At 42.0% G+C, this 26,978-nt stretch overlaps 1 long non-coding RNA gene across 3 annotated transcripts in view; it reads left to right on the top strand.

Moving 5' to 3' along the window:
• Nucleotides 1–8,132: 8,132 nt before the first annotated feature.
• LOC120411960 overlaps nt 8,133–26,978 on the top strand; it is a 44,598-nt gene continuing 25,752 nt past the window's right edge. For all 3 annotated transcript variants that reach the window (XR_005604572.1, XR_005604571.1, XR_005604570.1), the window contains exon 1: nt 8,133–8,315. This is a non-coding gene — a long non-coding RNA (uncharacterized LOC120411960). The remainder of the gene's footprint in view (nt 8,316–26,978) is intronic.

Raw genomic sequence — 26,978 nt, 5'->3', positions numbered from 1 at the left:
CCTCGGTCACATAAGCTACAGCTCAGTTATATATCTGAGCTTTTTATGGCCTTGCAGATGCTTCTATTGTGACCAGTCACTTCATTTGTCTCAGTCATTCTATTTCATTTGTGTTTTATTATTTTCTATTGAAATACATTTTTAATCATGGGGGTATTTTTTATTTCTCAACCAAGAGCTTCACAAATAGAACAGTGTGATTCTTTGATCCCTTTTGACATCCAAATATAGAATAGATGTAAGTACTCCCATGTAATTACTCCCAGGTAAACTCTAAAATTATCAGGTATTTTTAGCCTGTTTAGACATAACCCAGAAATCTCTAACATACATCTGGATCTGCTCTGCTTTTCAGTTTTGCCAACAATACATTTATGTCTAGTAAATAGTCTATTGGGTCTCATGTATTCAGAGACCTTCATGTGCCAAAATAATTTGCTGTTGTACCTTTGCCTTCCAAAAATTAGGATGATGAAACATACTGCTACAATGGGATTTGCTCTAACACTACCTAAAATTCAGTTGTCTTGATAATGATCATGGTTGTTAGCTGTTGGAACGATTTCTCCAGGGATTTATCTTCTTTCTGGTTACTTGGCTATTTCTCTTCTTCCCAGTTACCTAGCTCAGGACTGGCACTTTTTCTTATGTATCTGTACTAGCTCAGCCCAAGGTTGAAGGTAGAACTCAGAGATCACCCACTGAAATTCCTGAGTCAAGTCAGAGATAAGTGATCAAATCACAGTTTTGGCCTTAAAGTACTTCCCTACATAAATGAAGTCTTCTCATCTAACTGACATTAATGTGTAGCTGCCAAGTAGCTGAGACTGGAATAATTAATAAATAATAACATATTATGTAAATATTTCTAGTGGTACCAATTAAATATATATAAGTTATTAGCTTAATTTCCCTTTTTTTCTACTTCCAATATAATAAATATGTAACTAGGAAAACATTAATCTGATAATATTTTCCTGTGCTGAACAAAACTGTTGAAAAGTACCAAATTTGTAGAAATTGCATCTTCCTTTTTAATATAAATCTCTGGTTTACTTAAGTTTCTTAGTGACCTGAAAGCACCTGGAGCTTTGCATTGACTTGGTAGATGCAGCACCTTTCCATATGTAAATACCCTTGGTGTAAATGTCTGTTTTCAAAAGCATTTTGTGAGTGCAGCGACTGCAGGGCCGCTTCTCTTCTATGGCCTCAGGTTCTGCTCTCACTGCAATCAATGTCCCAAGTCTTCATTTACTGAAAGAAGAAAATTTGAAAGAGAAAATCTTAAAATCCAGCACACCAAACCAATCTATATTCCACATTGCACTTCATATCTGCAGTTTGCTAGGACAGAAGTTATCTCCCCAAACCAAAGTATCAAATGCTGGCTCTGGAATGCACTGGGATCCTTCCCATTTCGGGTCAAGTTACAGTCTTCTCAGCTGATAAAGCCACTGAATATATCAGCATTTTATATAAATGCACATGGTTTCAATGATGCTAAACTTTTTAGACTGTTTTTTTGTTGTTGTTTTTTTGAATTTTTTAAGCCCTAGTCCTGAAGACTGAATGGCAGCCAGGCATAGTCACATCTAGAAATGTTGCTGATGTGAACAGAATAAAATCTAGTACAAAGCCAAATAAATTATTTAAACTGAAAGTAGAAATATAGAAAATCAATTAACAATCTGCTGATTTAGTTTGAATAAAATAACTTTCCATCAGACTCTGAAGGTAATTTTGTTCAATGAGGAACACCAACATGTGGCAGCTCTGTTTCCAGGTTGCAGTGCTGAGATGAATAGCACCTTTCATAACAGGGTCCTCAATAACCTCTGGACTTGATCCTGAAAACACTTTGTATGTAATTATGTTGGCTTCAGCTGTACTACTTCAGGGTGGGTTTCACTCATTTAACATTAGACATTTTGAAGCAGACATGGAGGCTCCCTCTGCAGTCAAGGGAGAGATATGGAAAACACTAAGGAGCAAGTTGTGTTCCTTGTCTGAAGTATTTTTAATTTTTTCTTTTTAAATGTCAGGGTACCTCATCACAGAGAGAGATTGGCACTGATCTCTGTTGATTGCATAAGGAGCAGCTACAATTTGAAACCTCGGTTTTATGCAATAAGCTTACTTGGAAATTTGAGTGCATTTGTTTTTGTCGAGCAAAGTCTGGGTCCTTACATCAGTCAGATGAGCTCCTTGTGGAGAGACCAAATCACTGCAACATTCATCACTTCATTTAGTGCAAAGCATGTATTAGTAATGACTGATGTCTCCTGTGGCTGGAAAGTGGTAGTTTACAGGCCAGGGATGCTGCAGGACAATCAGACCTGGATGCAGTTGTGATGCAAAGGGGAGCAGTGTGCAAGAAGGACTCACTTCATCAAATGAACCAGAACCACATTGATGGGGTGAGGGGCTCATCTACTATAAATCTACATCTGGCCATGTGGGAAGAATGAGTTGTGCTCCTGTAAAAAGTTCTATTGAATTGTAAATAAATTAAAAATAAAAGAGGAAAAAGAAATAGTATTGGTGTTTTCCCAACAGCTCCCCACAAAACATTCATTTAATTCAAAATGTAGCTCACTGTGGATTGTTGAGATACTCAAAATACGATGATGCAGGGATTTTGCTAAGCTTTTGGGATTTGGCTTCCATTCACTGGGATTCAGATGCCTCCCTAACCTCTTTTGGCTAGGCTAGATTTCTTCTACAGAGAAACTCAAACCTTTGAAGTTCTCTTCTAGAGCTCTCAAAATCCACAACTTGTATAAATATATGCCTGTCTACATTAGAAGGGGTGATCTTCAAGTTAAGAGGTCTTTTCCTTCAAAACTGTTGCACGTATTCAACAGGTAATCAAATCATGAAGGGTTTTAAACAGAATACCAACACAGAACAGAGGAAGCACATAAACAAACCTGCTGTACCAACTTAGTGTTTTCATCCTGCTGAGAGTGCTGAAAAGTGCCATCTTCCAGACAAATTTCATATTGATGTGGCCAGCAGCATACTGTCTTAAGCTACTGACAACAATCTGTTCTCACTGAGGAAGCTACAACAAATTTAAGAGTTTAAGGGAGGTGATCTTATAATACAATCAAAATAGTTATTTATTGAGGACAGTGAACGTGAGCCCACGTAATGTATGCTGTAAATCACTGAGGCATGTGGTTCCATTTAACACTATTTTGCTTGAAAAGTGATCACTTAGAGGTAAGGTTTGCCCTAAGTTGGGTAGGAAACAAAAACATGCAAGAATAAATAATAAATAGGGTGTGTTTTGGACAAAGCTATCTTGTAGAGGCATTTAGAGGAAAGAACATTTCTATCTATAGAATGATTCCTTGGATGTTTGTCTTCTGTTAACCACAAGTACATATTTTCACTGGAAAAATGTGACTTTCAGGCATTCACAAAGATTTGTTCATGCTAAGGATAAACAGAACTAGATATCCTGTATTCTGAGATAAGAAAATACATGGTATCATTTCATGTAATAGCACTCATGTTTTATTAAAATGAGGGGTTTTTTATTATTTCTACAGCCACCACTGAGGGGAAGTGGAGTTCTCTGGACACAGCTCAGAGTTGATTTTATTCTTACCCGCCCCTGCTTGGTGCTGAAGCCCATAAATCAATGCAGCAGTCATTGCCATTTAGGGAGAGCAGGATGCCTTAAACCAATTAGTTCAATGGTTGATTTAACTGGAAGTAGAAATATAGAAATTTAATTTATACAAAATAGAAAAGTGAGCTTCAGTTAATTTTTCATGGAACTCTGACTCATAAAATACATAGAACTGTGGGCTCTCAGAAGCTGATTTTCTTTCCTATCCCAGACATAAGTGGAAATACAACAAACTTTTTTTCTTGAGATACTATTTATTTTAAAGAGATTGAATAATATCCCAGATGTGATCTGTAGACAAAATTTTTATTCTTTTCACCATATTTGGGCCAGATCCCACATTCACTGTATGCCTGTCCTGGTCCTGGCCAGGACAGGGTTAATTTTTGCAGCAGCCAGGAGGGACATGGCCAGGACCCTGGGGTTACAGCTGTGCTCAGGGATAGGTGGGGTTTTTTTCCAGTTTTTTTTTTTTTTTCCAGGGACATAAAATCAGTGTGCACTACTGTGCAGGTGCTGCATTATGATTACCAACACTGGAGTAAAACAGATTCTCCTCTTCCCAAAGTGGTGGGGAGTGTCTTGCTTTGGAGACCCCCAAGGGTCAGCCTAGCTGCATCAGCACAGGGCAATGGACAAACTCTGGCTATTCCCATGCATAAAGAGTGCAAAAAAAAGAGTCTTTTTCCTGATGGACTGCAAGGTGGAAATTCCATACCTTACTACTACTATTCTGTTTCTTACTCATCCTCTTTAAAACACCTGACTTCTACTAACTGTCCAATGTGTGTGACTATATATATATATACATAGAGAAGTATCTTCTCTATACAGTCCTTTAACCACTGTAGGTGCCATTATTGGAAGTGGAAATACGACTTATGTCTTCAGAGAATATTGACCCAGATTCTTGGACAGTGTTTGATCTGAATTTGACTTCATTGCAAGTGTGGAAGTCAGTCTGCCAATGTGCTTGCACAGTAACTGTAGGAATTTAGTGGCCCGGGGAAGCAAATTTGGTGGCTGAGTCACAAACACAGGCACTTGAGGCTGGCTGGATGAGGTGGTTTCTGTGCCCAGCTGATTGCTCTCTCCTCATCCTTACAAAGGCTTACCTACTTGTGGATCCTTCACTGCTCCAGCTGGCTTTCCAGTACATGACAGTAAATCAGTTCTGGTTTCAGTGGCTTTATTTATCATGTTTAACATTTTCTTGTCTGTTGCTGGAAGCAAACAGGAAGAGATGGCTGGGAACAATCAGTGTAAATCGACACCTTATTTCTTGGGCTTGTCAATAAGGAGTCGGAAGTTCCTTTGAAAATTTTCAGGGTTGGACATGAATCACAGGACCTTCTCATGAAGGACCTCAGAGTCACTAAATGCATAGTAGTTCAACTGGAATCGAATCACTAGGCACAACTTAGCCCAACATTTGGAAGACAATCCCTCTCCTTAAGAGACTTAAGCAACACCATTGCATTGCATCATGCTGCAGGCATTTCTGTCACTGCTTGCAGAAGGAATAATAGTGCTCAGCATAAAGATAAACACTTACAGTGTGGCAGCAGGCTGTGTCTCATGTTTCTCCCGAAGTCTTTACTAAAGGACGGTCTATTTTACCATGACAATTAATTTCACATGAAGATAGTTTTGCCTGAAATATGCCAGTCTGGCATTACAGTGTCTGGACAGTGTTCAGACTTATGATAAAGCACAAAAGGAAGGGAATGGGAAGTAACAAAAAGAGCTGACCTCTCTTCTTCATTTTAGTTATTTGTGAAAAATCTGCTTGGTCATTTAATTCATGCTTGTGTTACTGCCCAATGAGAAAAGGAAAATGCACATATCTGATGTTCAACTTTTGCTCTTTCATGAGCCACTCAATTTTACAGGAAATTTGAAATTTGGCCTTAGGGAAACCTCAAATCAGCTACTAAAGAAAAAAAAAAAGCCCCCCTCCCCGCCCCCTTTTCAAATTCGTGTTTAAAAGGACATGTTCAATACTTCTCCCATCCAATAGTCAGTGACCTTTCAGCATGAAAAATGATGGTATCATCCTCACCATCATTATAATCATCACATCTTCAAAACTTGGGAAGGAACCTTTCTCTTCCTCTGAAAACTTTAGACCATTTCTATAAATTTGGCAGAAATTCCTATTTTGGGGGGCATTTCCAACCCCCTGTTAAGAGCAAATGCAGTCCCCACCACAAACGTCACTCAAAAAGGTGGCATTAATGCAGACACTGAGAAAGGTGAACTTCCTTCTGACGTCTCCCTGCAAAGCCGTACTTATCTGCTCTGGGAATTTCTGAACAGTGGTTTAAAATACAATGCCAAGGAATGCATCCAGTGATCATTTACAACGATACTGTGCAGATAGCGAATGCCTGCTCAGTTTGTGTCCATGGCATGACCTCGTGTAACCTTTTCTGAGAGCCAGGCACACAAAAGCGCGTTCGTTCCCTGCTGTCTGCAGAGAAATGTTATTTTACCAGCTTTCCTTTAGACAACAGCCACAAGAGGGCGGATTTTTTCCTGCTTTCTTCCACTTCATGAAGAGCTTAACTATTTCACAAATTCGGTTTTATAACTCTCGAAAGATAAATATTCTGCTATTTATTCCAACCCCCCCCCCCCAAAAAAAAGTGTTGTCATGATTTTCAAGAAGATAAGTACCTGCTAAAATAAAACCATTTCCAAAACTGCCCCTCCCTTCCCCCCCCCCCCCCCCCCCCCCATTTCACAGACTCTGTAGGCTTGTTCCACAAATGAGAAAAGGAGACATTCATGCTGATTTCTTTTTCATAGGAGTCTGGAACATCTCCAGAACGTGAAACAAACAGAACTTTCCAGCACATTTTATCAGGATTCATGTTCACAGAGTACCTCAACCCCCTGTTCTGTAGTTCTAATAAATCCTTAAAAAAAACCCACAAGGATTTTTCTGCCATCAACCTGCTCCTCATTTTCTATTTGTTGAGCTTCCTCAGTTGCAGAATGTGGTTAGCAGCAGAGTGCCTGTGATCTTCAGTGACTGGGAACAAAGTAAAACGCAAGAATTATTCTACAGAAATTCAAAACACAAACTGGGCTCACATCTGCATCATACTCATCCCAATTATATTTGTGTTAAGCAGTGCCATGCAGGGATTAAAACAATGGAAAGTTTTATCAGTGATAATAAAGTGAATGTGGAAACTCAGGTATAAAATATCCTTTCATTTTTTTTGAAGGCCTTAAACAGCAGAAGTCAACAGTCAACCTGTCTCCAAATTCCTCCCTTTGTCTTGTGAGAATATAAAACACATGCAGCTAAGTATAGTCTGTATCTGTGTGTGTAGAATTTATAAAAATGTCAGTTTGGTACTGCAGTAACAAACTGTTAAAAAAACTTAGGTTAAAAAGGTGTAAAGTTGACTTTTGGTGAACTTTAAAAACTTCTCTTATTTAGCTCCTGTCCTGTATACCCAGACCACCCATCTGACTTGTGTGTGAATGGTAGGTGAGGATGAAGTTCTGCTGAGGTGAGTTACATGGTGGAAACTCCAATATATTTCTCTGGACTTCCTTGGTTCTGCTGTTATTTCATGGGAGCAACAGTCGGGGTCTGTTCCACAACTGAGCTGCCAGCTGAAGGCTTTCAATCTGAGCCCTTCACTGAGGGAAACACAGCTCTTGAAAGAACCCCAGTGTGTCTTGTCTGGAAGTGTCTGATACTGTCTGTGCCATGTGTGCAGTGGCTCTCAGCCTGTGGGCAGGAAGGCTCTTCCTCGGGCAGCCACAGAAGGAAATATGTTGGAGAGAATGGTTTGGTGTGGGAGTGGTTGGTCTAGGAGCGAAATTCTCTCTTAGGAAGTGGTCTGCAGCATGCGAAAGCCGGAGAACCACCAATGCAGCACATTCCGGGGGCAAAAACAAATAAATGCAAAGGCAGATGTGTCCCTGGCATCTATAGTTCCGTACACGGGAAAACTCTAAAATGCGCACCAGCCCCGAGCTCCGGGCTACTTATCAGTGAGTGTGGCCAGCTGGCTTTTTTGTTCTCACTCAGTCTACAAGCCGGTGTCCCGCAGTTCTGTCCCAGTGGGAATGTGTCATGGGAACACCGAGAGCGGACCTGAGGCTGCTTTAGCCATGTGGATGAGGAGCAGCAGCCGCGCACGGCGATCCCAGCGTTAGGTCGGGATGCTCCTGTGAGAGCTCGCAGGTGCGCGATCTGGCAGTGCAGGAGGGGGCTGTGGTCCAGGGAAAGCACACTCAGGATCCCAGGGTGGGCACATCGCTGCCACGGTCGGTGATGGTGTGCGCACTCCGACACGTCTCAGGAGCCGCCGGGTGCCGGGCCGGGTGCCGGACCTGCGGCGGAGCCCTGGGGGTGTGCCCGCGCCGGCTGACAGACACCCGGACACACAGGCGCACTCTCAGGCGGCAGCCCATTTGCTGGAGGGGTGTGCATGTGCGTGCGAGGGAGTGGAAAGGGGTGGCGGGATGGAGGGAGGGCGGCCGAGGAAAAGTCTGACAGTCGGCGCAGAAGGAGCGAGACCCTCCGCTGCTGCCGCCGCCGCCGCCGCCGGGGAGGAGCCGCCGCGCTCCGCTCGCAGCGCCTCCGACAGCCCGGCCTCGGCCCCGGCCCGGGCCCCGCAGCGCTCCGGCCGCTCTCCAGCCCCGGCAGGTACCGGCGGGCCCCGCGGCTCCGGGTCGCTGGGGCGCTTTCCGCCGCCGCGGAGAAGGGGTGGAGGGCGGTGTGGGAGGGTGCGGGGGTTCCCTCTGCCTGTCCCGGACCCTCCGCTCGCATCTGCCCCGGGCGCCTCCGGGGCTGCCCCGGCAGGAGCGGAGCGGTGCCGGCACCTGGCGGCCCCCGGGCCACCTGCCTCGCTGTCAGCGGGGAGATGGGGCTGGCTTAGGAAAGGGTTAGGCTCTACCAGGGGTGGGCTTGGGGGTGAACGGAGAGAAGGAGGCAGTTTCGGGGAGCGGGGATTAAAGGCTGTGAGATGGGAGAGGAGTTCGTGCGCTCAGCCCGGCACCCCTGCGCCTGTTTCTGCTCCGCAGAGGTGGCTCCGGGCTCTGGGAAGGCAGCAGGGCGTGATCTGCCCATGCTCCTCAGCAGAACTGTTGCTTGCTGGACCGGTGGCAGAATTCCTTCCTTTCCATACAGTCCTCCAGCATCGCCGTGAGCGCGACTGCTGAGCGCGTCCATCCCCGGCAGCACAGAGCACCTGGCTGGCCCGGGGCGCTCGCTGAAAGGAGATCATTCGCCTGCTCACAGGGACACCTCCACTTCACTTTGTGAAGGAACTCCCAGGGTGGGACAGCTGCTTGTTTTGCAGCGAATATTGCAAAATGAAAGTTGTTGCTTGTAGAAGGAAAACATTCCTGAGCGCGTTAGGTAATCGGTGACTGTGCTGCAGAAGCACAAAGCAGCCACCTATGGTTCCTCAGAAAGAGCTTCACTTCTATTTGAATTGGGACAACTTGTCCAAGAATAATAGAGATAAATGGGACCAGAAGCTGAGAAAGCAGCAGCTCACACTGTGTCTGTGGCTCTGACAGAGGCCGGGAAGATGCAGGCAAGAACTTGAAGAATTGTAGCATGTCACTTCTTTTACTTGCAAATCTGGGGGACAAGTAAAGAGACTTGATTTCGCTGTTCACCATTTGGAGGTGTTTAGTGCTAATGGCACATGACTTCAATACTGTTTTTCAAGTCCTCATTAGTATAATTGATGTGATTTTTCCTTTTTCCTTTTTTGTTAGTTGATTTAGGTTATTATGAGTTTGATCCAGAAAAGTACATAATCTCCTGCAAAGTGTGTAAGGGCCAAGGTCTTTGGTGAAAATTTTGTGTCTAAATAGCTTTCTAAAGAGGAATTGGGGTATTTTAATCCATAATTTTAAACCTACTGTCAAACAGAGATATCCAAATTCTGCAGGTGCCACACCTTTTTTTCTTAAAATTTCCAAGACAAGTCCTGCTCTGAGATATCTCATAAATTGAACCATTGTAGTCTTGATCAGGCTGAGCAGCTTGGCTTCACTTTTAGTTGAACTTTATTTTGGCTTAGATATCCAGACTAGCCTGAGATCCAGGAACTAAATTTGCTTTCCCTCTTCTTACGACTGGATCAATCCAGCAGGGATTCTCAGGGTGTGGGCAACAGAACAGGCTCGCATTAGGTGCAGTGCTGAAGCACTGAGAGTTGTGAATCAAAGTCTCCTACAGTCATTATGTGGGCTCTGCCCAAGGAGTGCTTTAACCAGAAATGGAAATAGCAGCTTCACCAGTCTTTGCTGTGTCTCAACATACAAGTATGACTTCTATTACAAGAGCTGGTAGGTGCTTTCAGGATAATAATCCCAAGAAGGAAAAAGTGTCTTTCAGTAGTACTGAGTAAGGTGACTAATATCAGAAAGATATAATTTTGAGTTGTATTCCTGCCCTCATCTTTGTCTTGGTGAGTAGCTACCATCAGCTCCCCAGAAGATTGATACCTCGTTTGGACCCCAGTCCCAAGTACTGGCATCTGCCTGCTTCTCTCTGAGCTGCAGGTTGTGCCATCATCCAGCCTTCCAAAACACTGTAATTGCTCTGATCTTACTCTGCTTCCCAATTTTTTAATTTTTTTTTTGTTTGTTTTTGTTTTTTTTTTGTTTTCTGAGAGGTGATGTTTTCGGTGCAGACACCACTGTGTTCATTACGCAAATTATGCTGCAGCCTGGACATTCTACTGGGATTTTGCAATTGAATCAAATGAAAAAAGGCCCTGGGGGGGGGAGGGGGGAAGTTTTAATTAAGCTAGAATGTTAAGTGGAAATAGATGTTGTTCACTGGGAAAGAGCCCTTTAAAGTGTTTGAGGATAATGTGTCTTTATTACTCAGAGATCAAGTAATGATAATTAAGCAGCTAACCATGTAAACAGCAAGGTATTCAAAAGCAAAGGCAGAGGCTGAAATGCTCCCAATAGCACCTGTCCTGATTTTGATCCTCGCAGAAGGGGTATGCTCAGCCTCTCCTCCATGTCACAAAACAAGCAGAGGAGCAAATGTCCCACACAGGCAGGATCTTTACAGTTTAACTGGCAGAAGGCCATAATCACTGGAGTCACCCTGTGAGCCTGCTGTTAGCTCAGGGTGGCCAAAATAATGATGTCTTTCTGGATTCTTTCTTAATCCCTGTTTTGCTTTTCCTCTCATCCTTTTTGTTGTTAAAAACCCAGCAGCTGTAATCTCAGATGTCTCTTCACCATGTGCCACTGCAATGTAGACATGCCAGTCACCTGCGGATCCACAGAGGCTGATTCATCAGCTGGGAATCAGCTGAATTCCCAGCACATGCCAGGATTTCTTTGGCTAAAACCCCTGGTGCTGGAATTGGCCACTGAGCCACCTCTGTGCTCTTTGAGGTTTCCTCCATGAGGGAATCCTTTGGGGCTGGTTAAGCAGGCTTTCCCACCACGCTCTCCTGGCACGGCAGCCTGCGGGATTGCCGGAGCTATATTTGGCCCTTTGTCTTTTTAACCCCTGGAAAGAGCCAAAGGTGTGTGCTAAACGTCATTAAATCAGATAGACGCAGAGAACGTGTGATGTGTTTGTTTTCCTTGCTTTCTGGATTTTCTCCAGCTGCAAACAAGCAACAGAGAAGCTCACAGTAAAGCCATGTGCATGAGACGTGAAGCTGTATTTATGTGTGAAGGAAATTCTGCTCCATGGATGTGCTATTTTTAACTTCTTCATAATGCTGCACCTCTGTCACACTTCTTAACACAGTTTCCCCCTGCCCCAACATTTGTCTGGGTTTTATATATTTTATAAACTTAGCAATGGCAGTGAGTCATTATTTAAATAATCCCTGTATAAATCTTTGGCCCTTTTATCTTCTCCTTTCTATCCTTGTGTATTCAGAAAGGCCCCTCTCTGGTATTGTTGGTTTTTTTCCATGTTCTAGAGACATGCTGCGAGAACACGCACGTGTTATCTGACAGTGGGTGATAGAGAAAGAGAAAAAAGCAAAAAGAAAAAAACACAGCTCTTCTATTCTGCTCTCTCCAGCTTAGATGGATCCAACGTCACATGGAGGGGATCCAGGATGAGTCAGGAAGCAGCACTGTGGTCCAAAATTCCACTTTGCATTACAGCTGGGAAGCAGCATTTAGCATCATGTGGATTTATTTTCTCTTAACGGGAACTGCAAAATAATTTATGGAAGTCACATAACCTAATGGGCAGAAGAGATAACAGTAAGCCAAGACGAACCTGGATTCCCATCTGTGTTGAATCATTGACTCAATTGACTATCAGTGTGATGGGTGTGGTAGTTTAAGCCTGGGACATTAAACTGGCCTTAACTAAGCAAGCCATTGCACTTCCCCACAACGTAACTGGAAAATGTGATTAATGTTCAGAGCTCTGCTGGTACCTGAGAGTTTACCTAATAGTTTCCCTGGTCAGACTAAGCACAGGACATTAGAGGCATTTATTTTCAAACTTAATTTTCAGAACAAATCCTAAAGGGCTCAGAATATATATGGCTAAAGACAAATTCATGCTTTAGAGCTTATGGGTACGTGGAGACCTGTAACTCGTGAGGACTTTCTGCACTGCATGAATTTCACACTGTGCATATTACTCAGCTTTCAGTAACACTTATCCTTTTTTGTACATCTTTGCATATTTTTCTTCCTGTGCTACTATAAACAGAAGAGTTGTGTGAGCTTTTTCTTATAATGTGGTCAGTTTAAAAGCAAAATAAATAACCATAATTAAACTGTTTCCAATTTAGTTGGTCAGGGAATCAGGAGACTTGCAGGAAGCAGATGTCATGCAGCAGAAGAGAGGCTAAAACCTCTGTAACATCTAAACATACTCCAATGACATGCTGGGTTGTTGTTGCTTTCTTATTTTCTTTCTCCAAGGGGGTGGGCAGAAGAGAAGTTACCAATTTTCCTGGAACATCCTCTTCCAAAATTCCTGAAGACACTGCAGCACCAAGTCTGATCTCATCTTGTGTCAGCATAACTCACAACTAAATGCACTGGGAACAGAAAGCCTAGGATTAACTAAAATTATACAAAACTAAGGCTGTCATAAAATGAAAGACTTGGGCCTGTCCTCAGTCTGTCTGTCCTTAGTGACTTCAAGAGACTTAAGCACTTGTTTAGAGATAGGCTGCTGTGTAAAATGTTCTCTTGAAAGAGTTACTTTCCTAAAGTCTAAGCCTAGAGTGAGATCAAGCCTTTTAAAAGTTAAGTGCAGTCCTGAGGGCTGATGTAGCCAAATGTTCCAGCTTAATCTTGGCTAGAATGTTAAGATTTTGAACAGCTAGATCTAATGGTATGTGCCTACCTAGCTTGTTGTATTCCCCTGGAATTTATCAATGACACACTCCATATAATTGTGGTTACTTTTTGTCTGTCTAAAATCCTTTTTTGGTTTTGCAAGGGAAAGACTGCAAAGAGGGAGTATGTAAAAAATTCTTTCTTAACCAAAAGCAAAAAGTTGATTTTTTTTTTCCCCTTCCACAATGAAGAAGTAAAACAATGTCTGTTGCTCTCATGCTTAATGTCAGAATCTCTGCTAAAAAATAGTAAGGAGAAATATGATGAATTTTTCATATGGAACTTATTCCCTGTAATTTTATAATGCATATGTGTGAAGTTTTATGAAGGCTTATGCTAAAAGGCTTTAGAACAGTGTAATAAAGGAAAAATGTTCATAACATCCTTGGGTATCTAGAGAGCTCCACTTGGAGAGAGGGAAATAAAGAGCAATGACAAGTAGTTATAGGCTGTTGCAAATGCAGTTCATTTTCTCAAAGATTTACAGTACGAATGAGCTCTGACTGTAAAGTTCTCTGCACTATCATAATCTGTAGCTTTGCAGGATGTAGCATTCCCATGTCCATTCTCTTGACTTGTGAAAGAAAGGTTCCCCCTGCATATAAATGACCTTTAAATAAATCCTTTACTTAATTTCATGTCTTATTTCACTTTCTTAAGCAGGTGCTTGAAAACCTTTATTAAGAACATAAATAAATCTTCAAAGCTGTTACTATACTATGTCCTACTAATAGAGCAATTGCATGTTACATCTCTCTGAAGATCCATTTTTGTTCAATAGAAATCAGAGAAGACAGAGGTACAAATTTGCCATTTGTGTTTATATAGTCAGTAGTTACAAGCAGTGAACCTCTTCTCATTAAAAGCAGCTTTCATTAATTTATTAGCTATGTTTCAGTAACATTGGGAGGGGCCTGTCAGACATCACGGAATCATAAAATGGTTTGGGTTGGAAGGGACCTGGAAGATAATCAAGTTCCAAAGCCCCCTTCCATGGGACTCATTTGGGGAGCCATGAGCTCTCCCAGCACACAGATAGGAGTAGAATCAGTAGGTCTGTCCATGACTATGTAGGGTCAGTCTTTTACTTCTGCCAATAATTAAAATAAAAACTAAAATGTAAAAGAAATCTCAAGCGCATATTTCAGTGGCTCAGGTGCTGAGGTGACCTGGAAGGGCAGTTTTCCAGATGTAGGTTGCAGAGCAGTGGTGTTGCTGGTGTTCTGGAGCGTGGCTTTCCCAGCCACCTCAGTTCCACTCTTTTGCAAGTGTTGTGTTGGGAGGCCCAACAGAAAGAGACTGGCATAGTTGCTGCACCATCTGCCAGGGGGAAAACTTCTTTACTGGATCTGCCCCAATTAAGGTTTTGATATCAGTGTTGATACTTCCTACTTGATACTGAGCTATGCCATTGAATTAATCATGAGGAGACAAATCCTACCTGTTCCTGAAGGAGCGTGCTAACCCTGGGGCGGCTGGATGAGACGTGTTGGGAGAGGTGGATCTTCTCCTTTCAGTCTGTGGGAGAACTGGGCACACGTGGAGCCCACCCCAGCTTTGCAGGTGAGGTGGGCAGAGCAGTGCCTGGTTCTGAGCACCACGGGCACTGAGCAGGCACAGCTCTGTTGTGGCCCACGTGCTGTTGGCAGGTTTGGCTACATGTAAAGCATGGTAAAAGCAGAAGACAGGTTTTATCCTGGTCTTTAAGGCTGAACTTGGCTGACTGAAGAGTCAGTTAATATCATAAATCTCTGTTATTAATCTGATTTTTTCCTAAGACTATTTTAATAGGCAAGGATGCTTTACATAACTACAGCCTGAATCATTGTGGTCAGTTGATCTGATGTCTTATACAATCTGTAATCTTGTCAGAAGTGAGGTTTTCTCAGACCTCATGAAATCCAAGGTGTTTATATTAAGACTCAATTTATTGTTTTGCAAATTGAACTCAAAGCTTTAAAGGCTTTAAGGAAAAGCTGACTTGATGTAATTTTTGGAATGTCACCCCCACCTAACTGAGGAAAAAGTAAGAAAATTGGTGCATCTAAGGGAGTTACTAACACTGCTCAGGTCCAAGGGTCTTTTAGGTGCTCTTTCTAGGAAAAAAAGGTGCATTTAGCTGTGCTGCTCTATGCTGTCTATCTTTTTAAGATGAATGTCCTGGGTAATACTATTTGCAGTGTACTGGTTTGTTTTGGAGTTACGATTCGGTGTTTAGAGTCCTCTAGTGACATCTACAAAAAGCAGATAAATTTCATCTCATAAAGCTGCCTTGAAAAAAAGTAAAAAATGGATTTATGCCAAAGAAATATCCTCCCCAGTGTAACATCCCAACAACCTGTGCATCTTTCAGTGAAGTTAAGGGAGTTTACACATGGAAAGATTTTCTGTCCTTAGATAAAATAAGCTGAAGGCTGAAGATGGATTAAACTCACATAATAAAATTTATATGAAGGGGGAAATGGGCTGATTTTCTTAAGGTATCTGACTGCAAATTCACATGTCTGTGATTTGGATTTTAGGTGTTATTTTTTTTTCTTTCCCTAAAGAGTTTTACACTTCTAAGTACAGATAAATTACTATGCTGTCCTCAGGAGACCAAAGCTCCTGTGTCCTTTGCTTCTTGTGACTTTGCTACAGCTCATTACTTTCCTAAATGGCAACACGAGCGCCATTATGAAACTCGCAACACAGGCAGTTATCTCCTCAATGGTACTTAAAATCGAATCCTTCCTACATGGTGAAAGATGAGTTACTGTGCTTTGGGTCTTAAAGTGACGGAATGATGGAAGGATTGGGTTTTTTCTCAATTTGTTGCTGTTGTACATTGATGTGTAAGGATGAAGAATGGATACTGAGGCACAATACACTACTGAAAGCTGCAATGCCAATTTCTCTAGCTTTTCACAGCCTGACAGACAAGCAGAAGGTGTGTGCAGCGAACAGTGCAGGGAGTTTGTCTCAATCCCAAACATCTGCTTTCAAAGCAAGGGAAAAAAACCCAAAAAGCAGAATGCAGTTGTTGTATTGAGTTTAAAAGCTGAGGCGAGATTCTGCATGGTTTATCCTTGTTTTTCCATTGTGCTGGGTCTGTGCTACTGCCAGCATGTCCTGTGGCACAAGGGCTTGGTCTTTCCTAACAGGAATTGACCATCCTCACCTTTTTTCTGCAGCAGTTCTCCATGTGGTTTCAACCTCCTGCTTCCAAACTCCTCTCTGAAATTTCATCTCATTTCATCTCATACAGTTAAACTCTCTCTTGTGCTTTCGTAAAAGCTTCAGGCATAGTTTTCCTGTATCCTCTCAATTCCCAGAAATGGTCCTGACATGAGAAAAATCTCTCACTCCCCAGGGGTACTCTACTGTAGCAGTCTGACATGTGGAGTGTTAAACTGTTAAAGGGAGAGAATTCAGACAGATTTCAGGTCTTGTGCCAGGTTTTCACAACAATGGTAGAAATGCCTTTGTGATAACATTGATATCACAGGCACAGCTGTTCTGCAGTTGGTCAGTGATGAAATATGGATAGTTATTTTCTTAGTGAAGACAGGCTTTATTTCTATTTTTATCCTAGGTTACCACCATTATTTATGGGTAATAAAATCTGCTCTAGTAAATGGTGTTAAAAAAAAGGTACTTTCCATCCTTCCTGTGCTTTCCTTCCTTCCTTTCCCTACAAACAAGGTAAATGCCACTGAAGTGATGTGAGAAAAGCATTTTGGAATGTGTGTGGATTCATTGTGTTTTATTTTCCATCCAGGAATTCAACATGACACAATGGAAAGTAGGATTTGACATCTCCAAGATAAACTATTAGACAATGTATAAAGTGCTGCACTCATCTTTATAAGAGAAATAGTGTGTAAGACCAGAATAACTGGGACACAGTGGCTTTGATAACGAGCAGCATTGTTATCTTTGCAAGTATCAGCAGAGATTACAGTGGTCTGTTGTGGTGGCCCTGGGGGAATCTCACAAGGCCTTGCAGTAGGCCGTGTACGATTTGTTTTCATTCTTTTCTCAGCAAAATACTGGTTTGATGCTTGGAAAGCATGACCCTGTTTAAACTGTGCTGACTCTCTTCGTTCTGCTTTGAGCCACATGGGAGAAGATGTGTGAGCACAAGCAGTTAGAAAAGTTGAAAAGGTGCTGATGGAGGATGGAGAAATTGGTGATTGACAATGAGGAAACATTTTGTTCTGAAGAGCCACCAAGACTCTGTGGGCATTGTGTTCAGGACTCAGGATCCTCTGTCAGTGGCTCCAGTGTTTTCTCCTAGAAGATCAGTAGCTTTTTTCCAGCTTGTTTTACCAAATCTCACCAATGGGGTCTGGTCTGAGCTGCCAGTATATTATGGAAATCTTCCTAGGCTTAGCCTGTGTGTGCCACCACTCAGAAGGAAAACCCAGCTATGCTGTGGAGGCTGCAGCAATTGCTCAGAGCTCTTTCTGGACATCTCCAGTTGAAGGTGTGACCTCAGTCCCATGGGTATCTTTTCTTGTGTAGCTGTCATTTCCACCTCCTGCTTTTCTGTTAGGCTGAGAGAAAGTCCCAAAATAGGCATTTGAGTTTTTGGCAGTGTTTGCTGCCAAAGCACTTACTCTCCATTCCCCTACAGAGATAGGGTGGTGTGTGGGTTTCTCTGGTGTGTGTAAAACTCTGAAGTAATTTGTTCCTCTGGTGGTTTGAAAGACACAGGTTGGAAACCCTGACACAGAACAAACACGTTTCCTTGTTCTGAAGCTGGGTGATTGGGCAGAACTTTCTCATATTGGTGTAAGAGTTTTAACTCTTTCTGTTTCAGAAGATGGGCAAGGCAGTTCCATACAAAGGATGTTGCAGAATCTTGTTTTCTTGCTATCCCCAGAAACGGAATTGTATTTGGACAATAAAAGCTAGGCCATAAACAAGCTACTGCATTTAGTATAAGGGTAACAGTGTAAGGTTTTGGTGGTCTAGTTAATACAGGAGATGATCAAATATCCCTCTAATAACCTGAAACTGGAAAAGCTTTTACAATTATTCAAATATCTTTCTTGAAAGATGCATGATACTTTACCTGTATATTTCCCACAAGCTGTCCATACTCTGTGCTTATGGTTTCTGAAAACAAAACATAGTTAGGCTTTGATGGTAATTCAAGGTTGATACAGGATAGTTTTGATTAGTTAGGGATCAAGGCAGCTATTCTAGAAGGAGAGAACTGCACTTATGTAGTACCAGAAATAATGTTTTTATGTTGTAGTTAGTTTGAATAGTATGGGGCTGACACCTCTCTCTCTACAGAAACTTGCTTTTCTGTTTCACTTTAATGAGATAATTTCCAAAAAAAATCTTCCCAGATGAAAGGAACAGAGCCTGTTTTATAAATTGACCCATATTGCAACCCAGGTGCAAGTTCCAGGCAAGTCAGAGGACATGCTCAGCATTCAGCAGTTCTCCCCAAGATTATTCTAACAAGCACGTATCATCCAGTGCTGAAGCCTGCTCTGGACTGATAAAGTCTGTCTGCATGTGGGAGTCACCTGCTGTTCAACTGGAATAACAGTGAGCAGAGTGGTATCTTCCTCACACTGACTCTGCATTTGCCTGTCACAGGGTGTCTGCCCTAACTAAGGCTGGTGTTCAAATTAAGTAAGTTGCTTCCAAATTAAGTAAGTTGCTTCCTTCTAATATACACACTCCTGTGTGATGTGATTGCAGAGCAGCCAGTGTGCTGCTAATTCACATCTTACTGTGTCTGGACTCTTGTATTGACATGCCCTAAGTATTTAAATTTTAAGGTCTTGGTCAATTACTTGTCTGAGTGCAAGAGACATGATGCCAGTGCACTGTGCTCTGATGCAGAGTGCTCAGATGCTGCATACCAGAGTAGAACTCTGAAGCAAATGTAGTATTTTCACTGATTTTAGTGCAAAATCCAACTTTGTGCTGGTGTTTCTGTGTTTAGTTGTATCACAGTAACACCTGAAAAATTCTGGAATTTTGGCCTCACTGTGCTCTTACTGCTAATTTAAGATCTAAGGATAGCTTAGAGAAGACCAATAAAAGTGAGAAGGGAGGCTTGGAGTCAGGTTTGATTTATGAGGAAGAATGAAAGGCTTGGAGTGTGCATAGCTTGTTAGAGTTTGACAGAGAAGAAGACATAACTGTAAATACTTCAAAAGTTTTATTCAAAAAACAGCAGAGAATTTGCTTGATGTTAAGGACATTCCAAAGGTTAGGACAGCAGCTCAGGAGATCTGGGGTTAATTCTATGACATACATCCTTAGGCAAGTCATTTCTGCTGAGATCCTAGCAAATTCCTAAGGGTACCCAACTGCCACTTCTTTGTCTACATCACTGAGTATTTGTCAGCTGCCTGAAAAATGCCTAATTTTGACAATTAACTTGCTAAATACCTTTGCAGGTCTAGAACTTTGCCTCTACCTCCCTTAGCTGTATGTGTCTGTAAGTGAGTAAAAATTAGCATTTATCATAGAAAGAGTGTGAGAATTACAGGTTTGGAAAGTACGGATGTTCAGATATTGTAGCAATGCAAGTACAGTGAGTGGAAAAGCTAATTAAGATGAGACTTATTTCACTTGCCTGAAGTGTAAGATGGTCCCCTAATCTTCCTCTGTTTTCTGTACAGGGATGAGGTGCTCCCAGGGGCAACGCAGTATCTGAGCCAGGGGATGAATTCACCCTGGCAGTGCCTGTCTCCACCCTTTCTGGAGGGAGCCAAGACAATGCCTGAACTTTAGATGGTTGAAGTTAGGCAAGATGAATGTTATCTTAAGAATAAAAGGATCAAATAAAATCAACTAAGCTTGATTTTAAGGGGGGGGGAAAATGTCTTTTTCAAGAAAGAATTTCAGTATTTGCTGAAATGTTCTTTTAAAAGAATTACAGAAACCACCTCAAAGAACTTGTGTTTTCTTCCTGTTTTTTTTTGTAAAACATTCAGGAAACCTTTTATTAAAATCTAGCTACTTGATAGAGCTCCCACTTCTCCTGTTTCCTTGAAGCAGTCCTTACACAGACTAGCAACATCCCAAGAAGTGCTAATACATAGGACACTATGTATTACTAACAAATTTTGTATCAGGTACAGCATACATGTCCCACGTTACCTGACACTGCACTTGAAAATCCAGACCTTAATAATTAAGTGGGAGCTGAGCTCTTTTGGCAACCTACTTGTGATGTCTCTTGCTTTCATACAACAGCCTAAGTAGTTGGAAATACCGTGTTAGCTCTAGGTGGTAGCTGTCTCCTTAGAAAGGACTGATCCTCAGAGGAAATGCAGTTACGGACATTGTGAATTTAAAGAAAAAAAGTGGGAAAATTAAAGTTACTCAGAGAAGAGTTACAAAAATTTTGAGAGTTTCTATGGATGCTGCTGGAGGTCCACGTGTAAAGCAGCTGTTGGATGCTGGGGATCTGAGGGAAAGTTAAGCAGTACAGATCCATGAGGAAGACCAAGATGACTTATCTGAGATCTCTGCTGACCCATGCAGTGGCACAAGTTTTCACTTCAAAAAAAGAGGAGCTTAATTAGTTTATCCTGTTGTTGGTGTGACTCAGTGTCAGAGTCCTTCCCTCCTTGTACTATTACATTCATTACCCTGCAGTGACTTTGTGAGTAGTTTACTCCGTGATTTGCACTCTTGAAAGAAGGGGCTGCTTTCAGGCTTGTTTTGATAGCTCCCACTTCCAGCCTCTCCAGAGCTCACCTCCACACGGCTGGAATCCGACTTCCCTCACAATTTCTTGTCACTTGCCTACTTCACTGGCTCTGCAGGGAAGGGGAGAGTCCCTTTGCTTTTCCAGCCCTTGTCTTCTGGCTCATCTAGTGATGAAGAGACAGGGATGTGTGAGCAATCAGTCTCATCAGGGACAGGGACCTGGTGTCAGAGGGTCTGGATTTCCAATATGATACTGGACTAGACTTGTGCTTGGGAATGTCTAAAATATGCTCAATTCGGAAGTGTTTGCAGAAATTTATTGTTTTTACTTGACCTTGTGGACCCAACACTATTGCTTTGGAAATCAGAGCTGAACAGTCCTGAGAACTCGGAGAATTAGAGTTTGCACAGAGGACCTAAACACAGTGGGGATTTTATCTGTGTGTAAAGCAGTCCTTACTCTGATCAGGATGTGAAATAAGTACTCCCTAATTTAAGACATATATTTGGGTCACAAGGCAGTGAGCTTAAAAGCCCATCTTCAGCCAAAGTGAGACTTAGTGAGTTAGGTGGGAGGTGCACCCATTGCTGGCTCCTGAGAGAGCCTGGGGTTGAATTAAGGCTTATGTTCCTGGACACCATAAGGACTCTTGGCTGTTCCTGCTGCAGGCAATATTCTGCACTGCCAATGCGTAAGGGAATAAAGACAGAGATGATGTGAATTGCACTGAGATCAGCTGCGTTCTGGGCTCCCTTGACACCCCAAAGTCATAATCCTCCCATGGGTCACTGCGAACCAGTGATTTCACATCACCCACTTTGTGCCCTAATTCAGTGGGCAGTGAAAGATGTTTACAAGTGCCTAGAGCTTCAGACTTGCAGAGGACAACTCAGTGTATGAGTGTTTGTCCACAGGTCACTGCAGGTTGTACAACACGATACCGAGGACAGAGACAAAACACAGCAGTGACAGGAGCTGTACATTGCCTATATATTGCCAAGTAGCTGTTGTGCTCTGCCTGTTACTCTTACTAACAGTTGTCTCACTTTTTCCTCCCTCTGACTGTTTTCTCCATCTGCTCCCATTCAGTATGTATTCAGACTACAAGCTGCAAAGAGGAGAGGCCCTTGTATCCTCCTTGATAGTATGTGCAGCACTGTGGGGTCCTGCCCTGGCTGGGGCCTCTAGGCACTGTCCCAGTGTAAATAATACATAAAAATAGATCAGCAGTGTAACATCGATCAAGAAAACCATACAGAGACCTAACCATGCTTTAGTATTGAATTGCTCTACTGTCTACCATAGGATTCCTGCACTAGCTTGCTATAGTTTCCTGAATTAAATGACAGATCATACAAAGCCTTGTATCTATGGGCAGCATGCAGGGAGCTTGGGGGAAAGCTGTAATTGCTAAAATCAGGAAGTGTGCCAAAGATGATCTACAAGTATGTGGAAGAATGCATCTTTTGTGATGTTCAGGATTTTATCATTTTTATTTTGGAGGCTTTCCAAGATTTAATAGCAAAAAAGCAACCAAAAATTTGGAAGAGAAGCAATCAGACCAAACTTCAGCTGCAGCAATAACTGCAATAGCCTGGGCATTTGCAGAAGTTTCTTCTCTCGTGTCACAGCACTGACTGGTCATGTTGCACCAGGTAGGATTACATTAAGCAGAACAACTAGCTAAGTGACGCAAACAGCTTTTGAGGAGTGCAAGTGCAATACACAACAAAAATAGGTATTATTATTGCCTGCACCACTAAAGTTCATCTGCACTCAGAGCCTCACTAGAGTACATACTATGTACAAAGAGCATGAGTTGAAACTTATGAAAGAAATTAGCAAGTATGTTGGAGATGAAAGATAGACCTTGGAAATGAGGTATGACCATTTTCATTCAGCTTGGAGTCATGAAGGTGCAATGATTTGCTCTTGCACAGTTACAGGTAATTAATAGTTCCTTGCAATCAGTTTGATGGGATTGCTGAGGGGGGTTTGGAAGGTGAAAACGGACAAATCCATGCCACTGAGGATACATTTCTTGTGAGAGCAAAGCACTGGACCTGTAGTGCCAATTCTCAGATGCTTTTCAAGAGAAATTGAGAGCATTTTCAAACCATTGATCCACTTCAGTTTTAAAGACCATTCTGTATAAGTCCTTTTCTATTTAAAGCATCCCTGGAGGTTTAAGTGCCAAGAACTGTGCAAGTGAGACACTCTTATTCATTCTGTATCAGACAAACTGGTTGCTCCTGATTTCAGTTTCTTCATGTTAAACAAAGTCTTCCTGTTCTGCAGAAGACTTTATAAATACATGTAGGGACGCTGAGTCTTTGGTTTCCACAGACCCAAATAAACCCATGAAAAAGTTTCTACCGTTGCTGTCAGGAAGAGTTAGGCAAATAGCAACCAGCAGGAGAAGAGGTAAGCAGTTGTGCAATCTCCATTCATATTCACACTCACATGTAGGGGAGAGAATTCCCAGCTCATGAGTGGGCTCAAAAATAGAAGAGAAACATCCCCAAGGCTTCTGGAATGGAAAAAAGAAAAGAAGCTGCAGAAGCTCAACTCTGACAAATTTTTAAAAAAAATCCAACAGCTGATTGGCAGAAGGGCTGTTCTTTGACATAAAATACTTCCTGAAATTCTTTCTTCCAAGATCGATGCTGATTATTTTTTGTTTTAGTTTTCCTTACGCATGAATTAATTAGAAAAAAAATCAGGCACCTCATCTGAATATGATGACGATGCTAGCAATAATTTTGCTGGTTTCTTAACTCATTATTTATTAATCCCTTCTTCTGAGCATGTGGTGGAAGACAACGAGAGACTCATCACATATCTCTCTTTATCTGTAACCCTGACATCTTAAAAGGTTATTTCCCATTTCTATTCTCATTTCATCATGAGCCTTCTGTCCTCAGTCCTGCAGATCCATTTCCACCAAGCACAGCAGCACTGAATGTCAGGTGTTTATAATAATTCAGCCAGTGCTGTCTGCAGCTGTGACGGATTCCTTGAATGGGTCCTCTGGCAGAAGGGAAGAGGTGGTGACATGTGGCATGAGGGCTGTGACAAGCACTGGAGATCAGTAGTGTCCTGTCTCAGTGCTGTCTGCATGGCTTTTATCCCCTGTCTTTTGTGGTTGGTATCTCGTGGAAGGTGAAATAAGCACGTCTGTGAAGAAGTCTGTGAACTTCTCTAAAACAGCAGTGCCTTGTAGGAGGACACCTGTGTGCACTGTAGCGGATATCATCTCTCTGCTGTTTCACTCCAATTTTGTCAAAGCTTTTCTGAAAATGGCTTCAGTGATCATAAAAAACCAGCTGATATTTTAGCCTAGCACTGCCTTAAAAAAAAAAAAACCAAACCTGAGTTAAATTCCAAAAGAGTTCACCTATAATTTGTCTGTCCACACACTAATAAAACCTAGAATCCCCTTCCTATTTTGATTTCTACCTGATGGCTGTGTTAGTTTGATTCTGATGTGTATTAACACTATTGGACTATTTTGCAAGGTTTTGCCACGTCTTGTATTTTCCACAGGAATTGCACAATGAAAGGCAGTATTTTTTAAGTGCCAAAACCTGATGGGATGTTTCGCTGGCTCTTTTCACTGGCTGATGGCTTTAGTGGCACATTTCCCTTGTGAGTGCAGGGACTGAAGCCGATCACAGGGGAGACAGATGAGTCACATCTGTATTTGCAAGTTAAACAAGGTCAGAAGACTGTGTTGCCCTGCATGGGCCTGTGATGTTTGTTAGCGTGTTCACTGGACTGGTTTTTGCTCTTGTCAACGAGCACATTTCCAAACTGCCTGACTGTAAGCTGGGGGGATGCGAGGGCTCCCAGGAGACAATATGGATGGAACCACTTGGTTTTGAAGGGAATGAGTGTTTAGCTGTATAGACAGAAGCTGTTCCAGGCTGCTTTGTCTCCGAGTCTGCAAATAGTGTCTGGCACATTTTATTTATTGCTCCAAACTTAGACTTGGGGTCTGGAAGCTGAAGTCCGAGCAGCTCTAGGGGTGACTGTACCGTATTCCTGTCATTATACAGACTTTTCCTCCACCCATCCTCTGTTCATCTTCCTAGATGTAACCTCATCAGGGAAGGTATTGATACTTGCTCTTTATTTGTAGACTATTTAGTACCATGTGGTCCTGACCTGCATAGATTTCAGTTCAGATAAAGGCAGTTGAATCTGCTCTTGCCTGTTTGCTTTCAGCTTGCAAAGTTTTCCCTGGCTATAATGTACTGTTAAGGAAGGAACAAAGGATAGCCTCTTAAGAACTGTAAAACCTGCTTCACTTCAGTCCTGGCTATTTAATTTTGTAGGCTTATGTCAGACCCGTAAGGTTAAAAATGTTTCTTTTCTTGTCTTGGCTTGAACAGCAAATGGAATGTTTCAAAGGAAAAAAAAAAACGAGTCCATACGGGGCAGGCCAGAGTGATGCAGCCTTGCCTGTTTTTCTTGATCTGAAACACTGTATTAGCTGGAGCACAAAATGGTCTGGCCACCTCTGTTTCCATCCCATTTTTGGATGGAAAGTTGCTCACCAAACAAGAGCAGAAGCAATCATTTACTTCTGAACGGGCAGATTTTTGCTCGTTTTCTTTGCAGCATTACATTTTCTTGGTTAGACTTCCTTGTTTCTTAGACTCTTCCTCCTCCACGAACACCCCCAAAGCAGCAGAGTAAATAATTTTGGCTTACAATGAACAAGTCTCTGAGTGAGAAGTGGTGAATAAACTTTCTGTGTCTTACATGGGACAGACTTGAACTCTGCTGAAGGGGCCGCATGCAGCAAGGTCAGGAGTGTGATGAAGTATAAGTTTGGAAGGGGAATCTGCTGGAAAGATAGTATAACCCACTGAGTGATAAGTGCTGACAGACTGGCACCCTGGTGTTTGAAGTGCTTTTCCTTGTGGGAGAAGTATGTCTCTGATCCTGTTGTGTTATGGCCAGGCTCAGTCTGTTTTGAAAGCCTATACTGTCTTCACATGGAGACTCAGAAAGATTCATGCTGAATGTGTTTAACAGAACCCTGAATTTTGGGCCATGGTTAAAGCTAAATTTTATAAATTCGATATGGCTTTCCCAAAAGGTATTTATAACAATAATCATAAGCATATGTCAGTACATTTACATTATTATTATATGTTTACAGTAATGTTTTTCTAATACTTCACCATTAAGCAACTGTGTTTAGTGTACTAGTTCACAGAGAATAAAAGTATTAAGTTATGATTTCAAAGGAATGATAAAACAATAACACTGGGGAAGTTCAGTCATCTTAACAAATTGGGAGCATTATTCAATCTGTCCAGGCAGGCTCTTGCACAGTTCCTGTTCTTCTCTGTTTCTTTCCTGTGGGTTTATCTTGAGAATGCTCCCAGTATGGCCACACAGGGAGACAAACTGAAATATGTGAGTGAGACCCAGGGTGGGAGGCAGAAGATAAAGTGAAATGTCCTGGGACCTTCCAGGAGAAAGCTGCTCTGCTCTTTACCCAAACCTCAGTGACAGAAGTAGTATCACAAGCTAGTCAGATGGTTTGACTAATATGAGCTTTTAAAAAAACAGTAGTGATATGTTTTCAGTTCCTTGAATCAGTTTATTTCAGTTACATTTGCAAATTTATGTATATAAAAAGAACAGAATGACAAATTCTGTAAATGAAAAAGCTTGAGAGAAAAAAAAAAAAGAGAGAACTTTTTTACGTTCAGTTTCTAATCTAGGACTGGGACATGCTCCATTTCCTGTATATCAGGACAGCAGTATTCTGCCACTTTTTCAGAAGACTTCTGATTCCTGATGTGGCAGTTCTGTTGTCTGGTCTGGTTCTTTGACAACCACTGCTCAGAACACTTTGATGCTTTGGAAGACAAGTAGGCAGGGGTAGAACCCCCAATAGCATACAGGACGAATCAAGCCTCTTAACTACTTGAATACAGAGGGTATATCTGCATAGACATTTGAATAAAACTGTTTTTATTTTCAATAGTAATTATAAATCACTAGACATATATATCTATCAGGTTTCAGTGATTTGCAGCCATGCTCCCCTCCATTGGAAACAATGATAAATAACTTACAAGTGCTTTCATTATCAGCATCCCAAAAGAACACTGTCTGTACTTCCATTCCTCCACACTCTTTAATGTATATGCACTAGGATGCATTTTTTTGATCATGCAGTCATGCAAACCAGAAAGCATGTCTTCCTCAGGACTCCTGAGTCATTCCTTCAGAGGGTGGACACTGATTGAGAAAGACACCAAGGAAGAAGAAACATTGTCTTGTTATTTTTAAATGAGCTGAGTGAAA

Source organism: Corvus cornix, chromosome 1A (genome assembly GCF_000738735.6).
Source record: "Corvus cornix cornix isolate S_Up_H32 chromosome 1A, ASM73873v5, whole genome shotgun sequence".
Lineage (NCBI taxonomy): Eukaryota > Metazoa > Chordata > Aves > Passeriformes > Corvidae > Corvus > Corvus cornix.
Note: the sequence above shows the minus strand (reverse complement) of the source record. Positions and strands in the feature narration are given on the sequence as shown.